Below are 12,648 nucleotides of genomic sequence, written 5' to 3' on the forward strand. Positions count from 1 at the left end.
GGAAAGAGAAAGTTCCTCAAAAATTTTAGTTGAGACCTAAATTTTGCAATGCTAATACATAGACCCTAAAAAAACAAACCCACCTTTAAAAAAAAAAAAAAAAAAAAAGGATTTAAATATTTGTCTTTTTGCATTTTGACATTAGTGCGACAATTTTTTTCTATGTTCTTTGACCAAGATTTTTTCGTTTAAACTTAGTTCCGACTTAATAGGGGTTTTAAGGGCCATTCTAGTCCTTGACGGGGGCGGTGCTCGATTCTCGACACCACCGAGTACATGCGATATATGTGCTATTAAAATCTGTGGAATCGAGAGGCCTGTGGTCGGTCGCATTGCTGTGCCAAATGTACAGGGATCTGGAGAAAATTTCCTACCCCTTCAGATTTAAGTCTAAATGGATGATAAGCCTAATGTACAGCTCTAGAGCGACGCAACTAAAACTCCTACCTTCATTAGTTCGTTGACAAATTATCTGTTTACACTGTGTTATCTGGGAATACAATTTCAACAAAATCTTTTAAATATATACATACATTGCTTTTAAAAGGAAGGCAAATATCAGCAAGCGAAAAAACAGATTCATAAAAATTTCCTTTTTTTTATATCTAAAACACTGAAGAGGGGAAACGGAACGTTCAACGAAAATGGATCCTTCCAGCTAAAATTAAATATAAAATTTTTAATATATTATATGAAAATAACTTGATCCACGGGGAATGTTAACAACTCGACGACCTTTTTTACCCTTTTTGTTATAATAAAGTTTTCAAATCCATTATATTACCTCTTTTTTTTCTTTTTTTCAATTGAAATCGTGATTTAAAATGTGCTTTTTATTTAAATGTGTATTTTTTTATGTAATAAATATTTTAGGAATTTTTTCAAACTATTATTTTTAACACGGTCATCACCAACAACTAAAAATGATACCTAAATCATGAGACCATGCATTTATGCATGTCAATTAATGTATGTAAAATCTTCACCTACGCAGGCGAGAAAAACAAAAAATAAGCACGAAATTTGAGAAATAACGTGTAATCACGATATAATAATTAAAATTAACCAGAGATAAATAAATGTACATGTTGATCCCATATTATGTTATTCGATAAAACTTTTATATTGGTGGATGTAGTTAGATTAAATCTTTTTGATTTGATGGAAGACCTAACGTAGAATGTATTCTACAATATCTTTCTTACTCTCATTTCAGATGAAATAGAAATCCTACAATTTATGGTTCATTGATCAGCCTATCTGATGCACAAAAAAATCAATGTACATTGTTAGTTTTACAGTTTTAAAATATAACATAGTTAATGTCTCATTTAGTTAAATTACTATAGTACGATCCTCTAACTATCAAATCTTCGATTGGAAATGAAGTTACTGGTTAGAGGAAGCAAAAAAGTGTAAAGTTTTAAAATGAATAATCACGTATTTTAAATAATCTTGTATGTCTTCCGGAGCAGTTATCTTAATTTATAATATTTATCCATGTTTTTCTTTTATAATAAATTATTGTTATAAAAATTTTACATTTCCAGAGCATAAAACAGCAATTTTTATGAATTCATAAAAATTATAAAAAGCTTTAAAATTGGGGTTTTTTATGTACAAGCTATTCAAATAATATTATACTAGTTAAAATAAAATACTATATCTCTGAAATGATAATAACACTACATAACAAATAGTAATACTTTTTTAAAAATGTAAAATAGTAATAATTTTTTAAAAATGCTCGACAGTTTTATTTAACTTTATTAAAAATATTATATGAAAGTTATTCTACAATGTAGCATTTTATTCCAGGTTTAATTAGAATAATAATAAGAAAAATAAGATGAAAAATCAAAAATAGACGAGAAATAAATTGATTCACAATATAGATTCAAAAGTAATGTTCCACATTGCTTCCACTTATTTGAGTTTTTGTTTTACAAATGCATTAAATGATACTGAGTTTCAACTTTTCACTCCTTTTCCGTGGGCACAATTTCTACACAAGGACTGCTACCCCTACACTAGACAACGCTTATTTACATTTGTTGCACGCGTGATATAGCTATTCTATAGTGTATTTACATATGCCGAATTCAATGGTAAGTTCTTTTATTCCTTACTTTAATTATTACTATTTAGAATGTTAATTCATTATAATGCTTCACTATCAAAGAAAGTAAATTATTGTAGTTAATTCTGCTTGAAATAAACACAAATATTCTAAGCCTATCATTTGCGAAGTTTAACAAACTATGACAAAACGTAACGATTTTGGAAAAAAGCAAGAGAATTTGTTGATTCTCATTTACTGAGCATAAAATGTAAAGAGATGAAATACAGACCCTTATATACGATTGTTATGCAGTTGAGATATTTTTAATAAAATCATGAATATTTTAAAAGTATTCTGATGGCACCTAAGCTTAATGAAGGAATATTAATCTGAAATAAGTTAAACTAGTTGCGATCTTATGTAAAGAAAAATTTCCGTTTTAAAGCTTTAATTATCAAAATTATTAAATTAATGCTGCATTATTTTATTCACCTGGCAAATTTTGTTGCTATAATAAATAACAATTAACAAAAAGTAACAATTATAAGCATTATTCTGAAGATAATACTTAAATGTTATTAATCATGGTTGACTTCACACACAAAAATATGAGTAGAGGGGATATTTTCCATCTGTGATTTGTTGTACTGTACCTACTATTGTGGATTTCAAACTTGCATACATTTAAAAAAGAAAACATGTAGAGGTTTGCCAGGGGGTAGTGGCTACAAGATATACCCTTAGTTTCTACCCATGTTTTGTTTTCAGTGTGATGATAGCCACTGGAAGTTACCAAGACTTGTTGATTATTCTGCCACAGGTGATGATAAACAAATTTTCCAGAGTAGAAAAGAATTTTAGCTAGATTTATAATGTAAATTTTTCAGTTTCACTAATTTTAGGGGATATTTCCGTATCTTAATCTGTCGCACAAACTACTATAGCCAAGCTACCAAATAGATATAAACTTGAAGTTTAAAAAAAAACAAAAAAAACATAAATGTTTGCCAGATGGTTACAAGTTATATCTTTCGAGTTGGTCCCTTTCTGTGATTTTTTTTCTTTCTTTCAGTTTCTCCGATACCAGAAGTTGCCAACACGTGCCGATTATTCTGCCGTTGTTCATTTATCCCCTGATTTAATGAATCAAATAAAAGGGGATGTTTCCCTATTTGAACTAGTTTGTGCCAACTAAAAATGTTGAAGCAAAAAAAAAAAATAAATATAAGATTTTGTACTTTGCAAAAATTTAAAAAGAAGTATGTAGTAGAAGTTTTCCTGAGGGTTGCTACAACTTATATTCTTTGAGTTATTCCCATTCTGAGATATTTAATTTTTCGTGGATCGCTGGAAGTTTATGAATATTTAGCCATAGGTAACAACATAGAAATACTCATTAAACTTTTAATCCCCTATTAGGGTTACTTCTGTATTGTGAGCAGTTATACCAACTGCTAACTTTGTAAAAGAATATGTAAAGGTGTGCAAAATGTAGCTACGAGTTATACTCTTCAAGTTGATCTCCGTCCGTTAATTTTTTTTAGTTCCTCCTGGTTGCTGCATGGAAGTTGCTTAGAAGATATAGTGATTATTCACCGGCAGATCATGATACGGGCATTTTTATTTCTGTTTTGCCTACTCAGTACGAGATGGTATTTTTATTAGCAAATAAGACGAGACAAGTTTTATGTGTGAAACAGTCCTGTCATATTGTTATTAATTTGAGCTGTCTTATCTACTTACCTACTATTGTCTTATAAAGTATAAAAACTATTAGTTGTTGCATTTTTAAAACAGTTGAGTAGTAGCAGTTGTGATTCATGGCAGTTTCTTTTAACTTTACCTTTTTAAAGAACCGAGGGTTAAACACGCTTGATTGGTATAAATTTTACAAGAGTATAGCAGATGGTTCTTCAGCCAAAATGTCGTGGAAGTATCGTCTTAACAAGCTATTGCAAGAGAAAATCTCACATGGACAAAATAGTCTTTTGACTATTTATTTTGCAACATGATATCTTTAAAAAAAATAATAAAAAATCACCCAGTTGAACATTTACTGGAAATTTTTCTTCTTATTTTTGAAACAGTTTTTGAAATTTATCAGCTAACACGATAAGGAAAATAATTGCACTAATTTTCAATATTAAATTATCTTTAGAATTATTCTTATTCAAGCTTTTATTTAAATTTACATTGCTGTTTAAAACTTTTTTAATTCTTTTATAGTTACTGTATTCTAAAAACATGCCTAGGCAGGGGTCTGTCTAGGCCGAATTTACTACCGTTTAGCGGTACCTTCACAAAATCAACTTTAGGAAAAACAGTTTCACAAAATACTTTTTCTTATAATTTTATTTTCGTATTCCTTAAGAAACGATAAATCCATATTTTTGTGTTGATTTTTTAATATAGTTTTTAATTTTTCACAAATTATATCTAAATTTTCACAAAATAGGTACCTCTCAGAAAAACGTAGACAGACCCCTTGTAGGTGAAAAAGTTCAATTGAAATTTTTATTGCTAGATTTTTCTTTTAAACAATTTTTGTCTTGGTTTTTACTTAGCTTTTTACATTTCTAAAAAACTTTGTTTTTATTAAGTGTATGACACAGTAATTAAGAAAGTTTCTAATGACTTTATTCTTATCTGGAAAATATGATAATTGGAAAGCTGAGATGTAAAGCTTTAAAATTTTATTTTGAGAATTAAAATAGATTTTTCTGTTTTACATTTGTATATAATCTTTTGTTTTTGTTAGTAACACAGCATTTTAATAACATATTTCTAATAGATTATATTTTAGTTAATGTTGCTTTATGGATACTGCTTTGCAGAAAATATTATTCTTAGCATAGAAGCTTTGTTGTAACAATTATGATATTTTTTTTTCTTTCTATTTTACTTTATAACTTTAGTTTTTTTATAAGTATTTCTTGTTTAATTTTTTGTATTCCCTTTAGCCCATTCCACTAATATAGATAAGCATGGAGTAATTTCCAATTATAAATAAGCTTATTTATTCGTAAAAAATATTTATTAATGAATTTTTTTTAAAAAAAAATATTGCTATAGAAATATATTCTGCATTTCACCATTTTTTTAGCTAACATTCTGCCAAACCATTACTCCTTACCTCGCTAGTTCTGAATAATAAATATGCCCGTATAAACAAAACAAAATATGTTTGAATAATTTCTATGTTTTTAAACATATTAACTGAATGAATTTTCTTTTTCATAATCTATTGATGTACTTCTGAGGAAGGTCTTTGGAAAGGATCTGGCTTTGAGTATGAAGCTCCATCAAGTCTCATTTGAAGGTTCCTGAATTAAGTATGTCTAAAGAAATAACTGTATTTGAATTGTTTCCTTTTTTCTTGTACTTAAAAATGGGTAAAAAAAATTTCTTGAAATTATAAACATGAACAAATCAACTGTTAAAAATTATTTCAAATAACTTTTACTGATATTAAAAATAGTAATTAAAAATTGTTTACATAGGCTGCCCATGCTTCAATAACAACAAATAAAAGTACTCAAAAACTTGTCTCTTAAAATGAATTATCATATATTGTAAATATATTTTACATGTACTGTAGAATCCTAATGATTTGATGCACAATCATCAGCATTTGCACTATATTTATAATAAAAGTTTCTGGTGTAAGATTCACCGTTAGTATCAAGTAGAATGGTAAACTGTTACTGTTTTTACCTCCACTATATTTGCTGTTCCAATGTTTTATTTCACTGACACTTAAAAAATATGTGCTTTATCTGCATTAAATTAGTCTTTTTATTCATAGTCTTTGATAAGTTTAAACAAATTCTGAAACTTCTATTTTGCTTTTATGAATTCTTCAGCGATCATACATGATGAATCATTTAAAGGCTGAGGCTACTCAAACCAAACATTCAAATGAATTATAAAAGGAATTAACAACATCAATTGGAAATTCTCGGGGAATTAAGATTTATACAAATTGCTTAGTATTTCAAATCTCCGTGGCAGAATCGCAACGGCACGGCGACATTGTTGCAGAATTTTACATAGTTCTTGCATAGAGATTTTCATAGCTGCCAACCCTTCTGCATTTTGCAGAAGCTATCCGCATATTTACTTATTTTAGCTATTTTTTTCTGCTTTTACGCTCAGAAGATAAGATCTTCTGCATTTTACCCGGTCGCCCGATAGCTAGTATTTTGTTTAAGTCAGACTGTATTGACTATACCCCACAGCAATGCTGAATGCGAAAGGTTGTTTTCTGTGGTAAAAAAACTAGGACTCAATTCTGCTCATCAATGTCTGATGAGCAGTCTGCTCGAAAAACTTTTCATAATTAAGTCTAAAGAAGAAATACATTGTTTTGAAAGAATTTTTAGTTAAAGCAAAAGGTGCTACTAAAGGATCTTTGCAAAAAAAAATTTTTTTGATGTAATTCTTTCTCCATAATTTCCATTGAGTTTATATATAGTGCATACTATTATAGTGTAATTAAACTAATTTTAATGTGTCTTAAAATTTTATATATTTCCCTTTAATCAAGAATTAATAAATGAATATAGTACCTTCAAGTAGCTGGTCAAAATTTTTAAAATTTTTTTTTACCTTTTCTTGTTTTAAAAAAAAGGGGAGTATTTTTTTAAAAATAAATTTATTAGTAATTAGTATGCAGTTGCGAACCTTCTGCATTTTTCTTGTCTATCATCAGCATTTTTATAACTAGAGGTTTGCAGCTATGGATTTTTCTCTTGAAAAGAAGAAAATATTACATTTCTTTTTTACAGAAATATTTGAACATGCAATATTTGAATCATGCATTTTGATAATCAGTTTTTGGCACACTCAATTTTCACTGATATCATAAATCGACGTAACGTTTCGATGATATTTTCGGCAGTTATTGATACTGATTTTCATTTGGTTCTTAACCATCTTGATATATTTAAACAATATGGAAAACTCGAATCGTGCATTTGAGTATCTATTTTTTTAAGGCTATCTATTTATTTTTTTGAAATTCTATCTAATTTTTGGAAGTTATAGATGTTGATTTCTCCTTAGTTTTTAAATCTAATATTTTTTATACGATATTATTTATTACAACCTAATTTCAAAGTGTAACACGCTTTTGAGCAGTCCAATTTACATAATTACATCATATATTTTTTTTTTGGGGGGGGGAGGGGGGCAATTACTACTATGGATTTCATGATATACAATATTTTTTTATTGTTATGATTATTTGCAAAATGTGAAGAAGCAAATAAAGTGTGTGTTTTCCCACCAACAAAATATGAGAATATCACCCATAATATTAAAAAGAAATATTTCATGCTAAATTAAGAAAATCAGTATTATTTTTTTTTTTTTTGTTAACACAGAGTATTTGCCATTTTAAATTAGCAACATGTGTGTTTGTTTGTATTAAATGTATTTTGCAATTAGATATTAGTGCTGGAGAGTTTAGTCGCAGATAGCTCAAAAACATTCTGCCACAAGATTTCAAATTATCCTTGTTTCAATTTTTAAAAAAGCCAATTGTATATATGTTTATATTTATTTATTTATTTGTGTACTTCTGCAGTTTTCTACAATTCCGCATATGAGAAATTGAACTTTCAATATTGTTAACTTTAATCAATGATTTTATATCTATGACTATACCTATGATATTTTCTATTTATATGACATATCTGTCTATGATACTTTATTTTTATAAAGTATCATAGTATCACATTATGGGTGATATTCTCATATTTTGTTGGTGGGAAAACACACACTTTATTTGCTTCTTCGCATTTTGTAAATAATCATCACAATAAAAAAATATTAATAATCACTTTTATTTTTATAAAGTTTTTTTTTTCAATAACTTCTGCACTATATTATAATGCTTACATTAAATGAAAAAATTTTTGATTTCATACTGTTTGAAAACATCTTTTATCTAAATATCTTATTTTTACCAAGTGAATGTTTTTGTGTTTATTATTTGGTGTTAAAGTATTAATGATTAATATGTTTTAAAACACGATTCATTGTGTATATCAAGGTTGCAAAAAATGCTTACTTTTTTCTAAAAGAGTTAGCCTGACTAGTCTTCATTAATTTATTATAATTTCTTGCATTTTACTGTATACATTTAGCATACTTATGTTCAAACTTTTTATTTTAACAAAAACTATTAAGTAAAATTTATGTTAAATGTCTAATATTGCAGAAAACTTATATATCTCGTAAGTTAAGTAGTTCATGCAATGGAAATTATCACTACTACAAACTATATGAATTACAGTTTGACAAAAAAATATATATTTGTTTTCACATCTTTAAATAAGTTAAAACTTTTTTTGATATATCTGCTCTATACTTGTTCAAAAAAATTTTTAATTTAATTTTTTTGCAAGGGTGTGGAAAGTTGGTAATTTTGTTTTGCTCATATATATATATGCAGCATTAAGAACGATAATTTCTAATTAGTTCCAAGAATAAAATTATTATTTTGTTAAACAATTTTAAGTTTAAAGCTGTTCCTCCGAATTGTTTCTATAGTCCAAAATTGCTATACTGCATTACTCCAAACATTCTGTCATGTTGCTACAATTAACTAACACCATTGTGTTCCTTTCATTTTATCACATTTTTCGAAGAAATATTTATTAAAATATTTCTCCAAAAACTGTGTTTTGTGAGTAAATTTTTTTTTTAAATTTTTTTATCCTGTCCTTTTAAAGTGGTTTAAACAAATAAGGTATTTACTGCCCCCAAGCAACCTGATAGTAACACACTAGGGTCAAGGAACACAGAACCTATTTTTCCCACCCTGGAAGCTAATGCCCCACCATTACTAAGAATTCCGTTGTGGAAATGAATTTCTAAATCTCCAAACAGCTTTCTAATGTATTTTGGAGTAAAGTGTTAAGTTTTAGCAGTGATTTTCCAGAAATTAAAGAACTTTTAAATTAACCATTTTTTGTTTAAAAAAGCTTTAACAGAGGCAATTGTAAAATGTAATTCTTCACTTGAACTAAATAATATATAGTTTAATAAATTACTGAATTTGTTAAAATTACTCCTTTTGTATATTAAAGATACTGTTTGTGTTAAAAGGCATAGTATTTTTACTGTTTTAATAAATGAGAAATTAAAAATTACGTAACTGAAACTAATGGAATTGTGTTTCTGAACTACAAAGTTCTTGCAAAATATTCTGAAGAGGAATGAAAATTGCAGCTAAGGAGCAAGAAAAAAATGAGAGAGGAAAATAAAATTCTGATGATAAGTAAATAAACAGAAAGTCGTGGCAAGTACTGTGGTTATGAGAAAAAGTCATTTCAAATAGGGGTGTTTTGTGAATAGTTTTGTCTTGATTTTAGATCAGCGGGGGTAAACCAATTGACACCTTTATTTCTCCATTGTTCCCCCATTAGAAATGTGCCCTTACTTGTTACCATAGCAGCCGACAACACCAGACTAAAAGCCTGGAGGAGTTCTCCTCCGAGCCACACAAAAAATAATTTTTTGTTTTGTTTATAACTTGCTGTTGGCTTCAATGTAAGATTTAGCTAGGATAAAAAATAAAAAAAATTGTTAAATACTATTCTAATTCAGATTTGTGCTGTATATGTATGTAATTTTGTCGTGTAATATGTGAGTAAAATTTGTAAAATAGATTTTCTTATATCTAAATATTTGGATGTACTCAATCGATATATATTTAGTAGAAATTCCATGAAAATAATAAACAGTTTTAATATTTTTTTTTTTACATTTTATTTAACTCTGTATTTTATCTAGTCAGTATTGCTTCGTTTTAGAAATCTACTGTTGGTTGAAACATTTTAATATTATTGTCCGGCATATTTTTTTTTCATATGCTAAAATAGTTATTTGTTTTCCAGGTACATTGCAGTGAAGAGGTGATACTAACAGCAGGGTGGAAGAAGTTATGAATAGATATATTTCAGATCTGTGGCGATGTGTTATAATTGTAAATCTGTATATTGTATGATAGTTGTAAAATAAATAAAACTTAATAAATCTTATTTGATTTAATGTTTTTTTCTGTATTTAAAATTATTAAGTTAACTGCTCATCTGGATTAAAAATTGTAATTTTTACGAACATACGACTTAGAAAAATTTTAATTTTTGTAAGTAAACAAATCAAATGGTAAATTTGGTTAATATATATATTTTTTTACTTCATGTGTGTGTTAAAGTAAATTTTAGTTAAATTTTTCAAGCTAAAAACTAAAAAATAAAAAAAAAATAATGAACCCAAAAGCATTCCAGAAGAGTAGATAATTTCAAGCAAGCAATTTGGAAACATGGATTTAAGGAGAGCTAGACTTCTTAATTATTAATTTGAACTAAAAAAAAAATATTTTTTCCATAGGGGTTTGGAAAATCATGTAAGTATTGAGTAATTTTTTCTCCTACCAATTCTTTATATTACAAACTTTTAGGCATGAAAAATTTTAAAAATTCCTGAGAGACATGAAACTTCGTAAATAAACTAGTATGTTGCTGTGAAGAGGTAGTAAGATTTGCATTCCTTATTCGTTGAGTTATAATTTGAATTGTAAAAATTTACAAAAAGTATGAGATTAAAAACAAAAAGCTTTTTCTAGGATTCTTAAAAAAAAGCATTAATATCGGCTGTTTTGCGTTATTTTAGTTTTAGTTTGATAAGAATTAAAAGTTTAAATGCTATATTTTTTAGTGCAGCGTAAACATTAAAATACGGAATGGTTTATTCCCTTCTTAGTTAAAAAAAATTAAAATTACGTTAAAATTGAAATTAATTTAGTTAAATTTACGCGAAAAGTTTATTAATTCACCTAACTCAAAATAAGGGTTAAAAATATTGATAATAATACGTAAATTGTACGGATTAAATCCGTTTGTATTTTGGTTAAAATAACGTTAAATGTGCGTTATTTTAATAAAAATAAGCGTTAAAAACACGTAAATATTCATGGTGAAAAAGACGGATCTTATAAAACTGAAAATTCACGTTAAAAACTTAGTTAAAATAGCGTAAAAAATACGATAAAAAAGAAACAAACTTCGTTAAATTAACGTCAAAGATTGGTATCAAAATTCACCATAGTCAAACTAGAGGCAAAAAAGCGTCAATTTTGCGTTAAAAATAACCCAAATTTTAACGTTTATTTAACGGATTCGAGACTACCACTTGAAACGTAAATAAAACGTTCGGTGGAAACGTTTTTTTGCTTTTAACCTTGTGGCATTATAACGTTATTTTCACGTAATTAATACTTATCTCTGCTGCATGGGGAGTAACATCCCAGTAACATGATAAATGTTACCATATTCTGGTAGTTTTGATCATATTTTTTTTTCTCAGAGTAAGCTTGTGCAATCAAAACAAACCTTTAAACTAATGGAAACGTTTTTAAACACTTATGCTTTTCCAAGTATATCTGTTTTACTAATGATCTGAAAAGATGCCAAACCACCTAATGCCATCTCTAACATGCTCCTCAAAGTATGTAATCTGTAAAAAGTTTTTGTAACTTTTAGTTTCCGTAAAGTGTTTATAAAAGGAGCGTATTAAATGTTACAAATAAAGAAGTCATAAACTTAAAGTACAAAGACGTATTATCCATCTGCCTTCCGAACCATCAGAATTTTAAGACTCCAAATCTTCGTCCGTTGCTAACCTTTTTCAAAAATGGAAGCTTGAAAATAAGTTCCCTCAGATAGGAAAAGAATCCCCATCCTTCAGATATTCGTTTACAATTCCAAGTTAAATGCTTTTTGAATAAAAAGTTTTAAAGAAGGAGGAAGAAAGCAAGGTCTAAAAGAGTTGGGAATCGCGTTAAGTTCGAAAATAGGGAATTTTTCCATCTGCTGACTGTTTGTTTCGGTTTTCGTATTTGCTTTTAATCTTATTACCCGTTAAAACATAAGTTTAGGCTCTAAAAATATGGAATTTTCTGGCTTTGCTCTTGAAAAATGGAAGAAAATGTTCTAAAGGAAAAAAATGTTTTATTTGATTCCAATAAACCGATGTAAAGTGTAAATTTAATGTTTGTTTATTCCTTTTTGGATGAAAAATTCAAAGTGCAAACTCATTGGCTAAAACGTATTTTCCTCCTTGAAAGCAACGAAAGTTAAGTTTTGTATCATCTATCTAAACATGCTATTTCATTATCAATCTCTTGTCAGCCATATTCAAATTTTAAGAATTTGTTGCTTCAATTTCATGGAGTAAAAATTTTTGGTTAATTTTAAATAACAAAAAAAATTAACGAAAAATGCCCTATTTATTTATTTATTATTAGTATTCATATTTTGCAGGCCAGAGTGTGTAGGGTTCAGAGAACTGGCCTCGCATCAGAAAGGTTCCATGTTCGAATCCCGGGCAAGGCTTCTTTCATTCTCTGTACTATGTGTCCTTACTGTGGGAGTAAGTTGGCCCACCTTATATGATGGCCCTGAAAGAGGGGCCAACAAATCTGCCATGCAAAGGCCTGTATTAAAGGAATGTTAATACAAATGGCCATTTGGAAATAAAATTTTAAAAAATTATTATTATTTTAATTTTAAAAAGTT

The 12,648-nt window shown here is 27.8% G+C and overlaps 1 long non-coding RNA gene across 1 annotated transcript; it reads left to right on the plus strand.

Moving 5' to 3' along the window:
* Window positions 1-2,027: 2,027 nt before the first annotated feature.
* LOC147807255 (uncharacterized) lies at window positions 2,028-10,110 on the plus strand. The gene is made up of 2 exons (XR_015435584.1): window positions 2,028-5,394; window positions 9,967-10,110. It is a non-coding gene; the product is annotated as an uncharacterized LOC147807255 (long non-coding RNA).
* The last annotated feature ends 2,538 nt before the right edge of the window (window positions 10,111-12,648 follow it).

This window comes from Parasteatoda tepidariorum, chromosome 7, assembly GCF_982258835.1.
Source record: "Parasteatoda tepidariorum strain Cologne lab strain chromosome 7, Ptep-v5.0, whole genome shotgun sequence".
Lineage (NCBI taxonomy): Eukaryota > Metazoa > Arthropoda > Arachnida > Araneae > Theridiidae > Parasteatoda > Parasteatoda tepidariorum.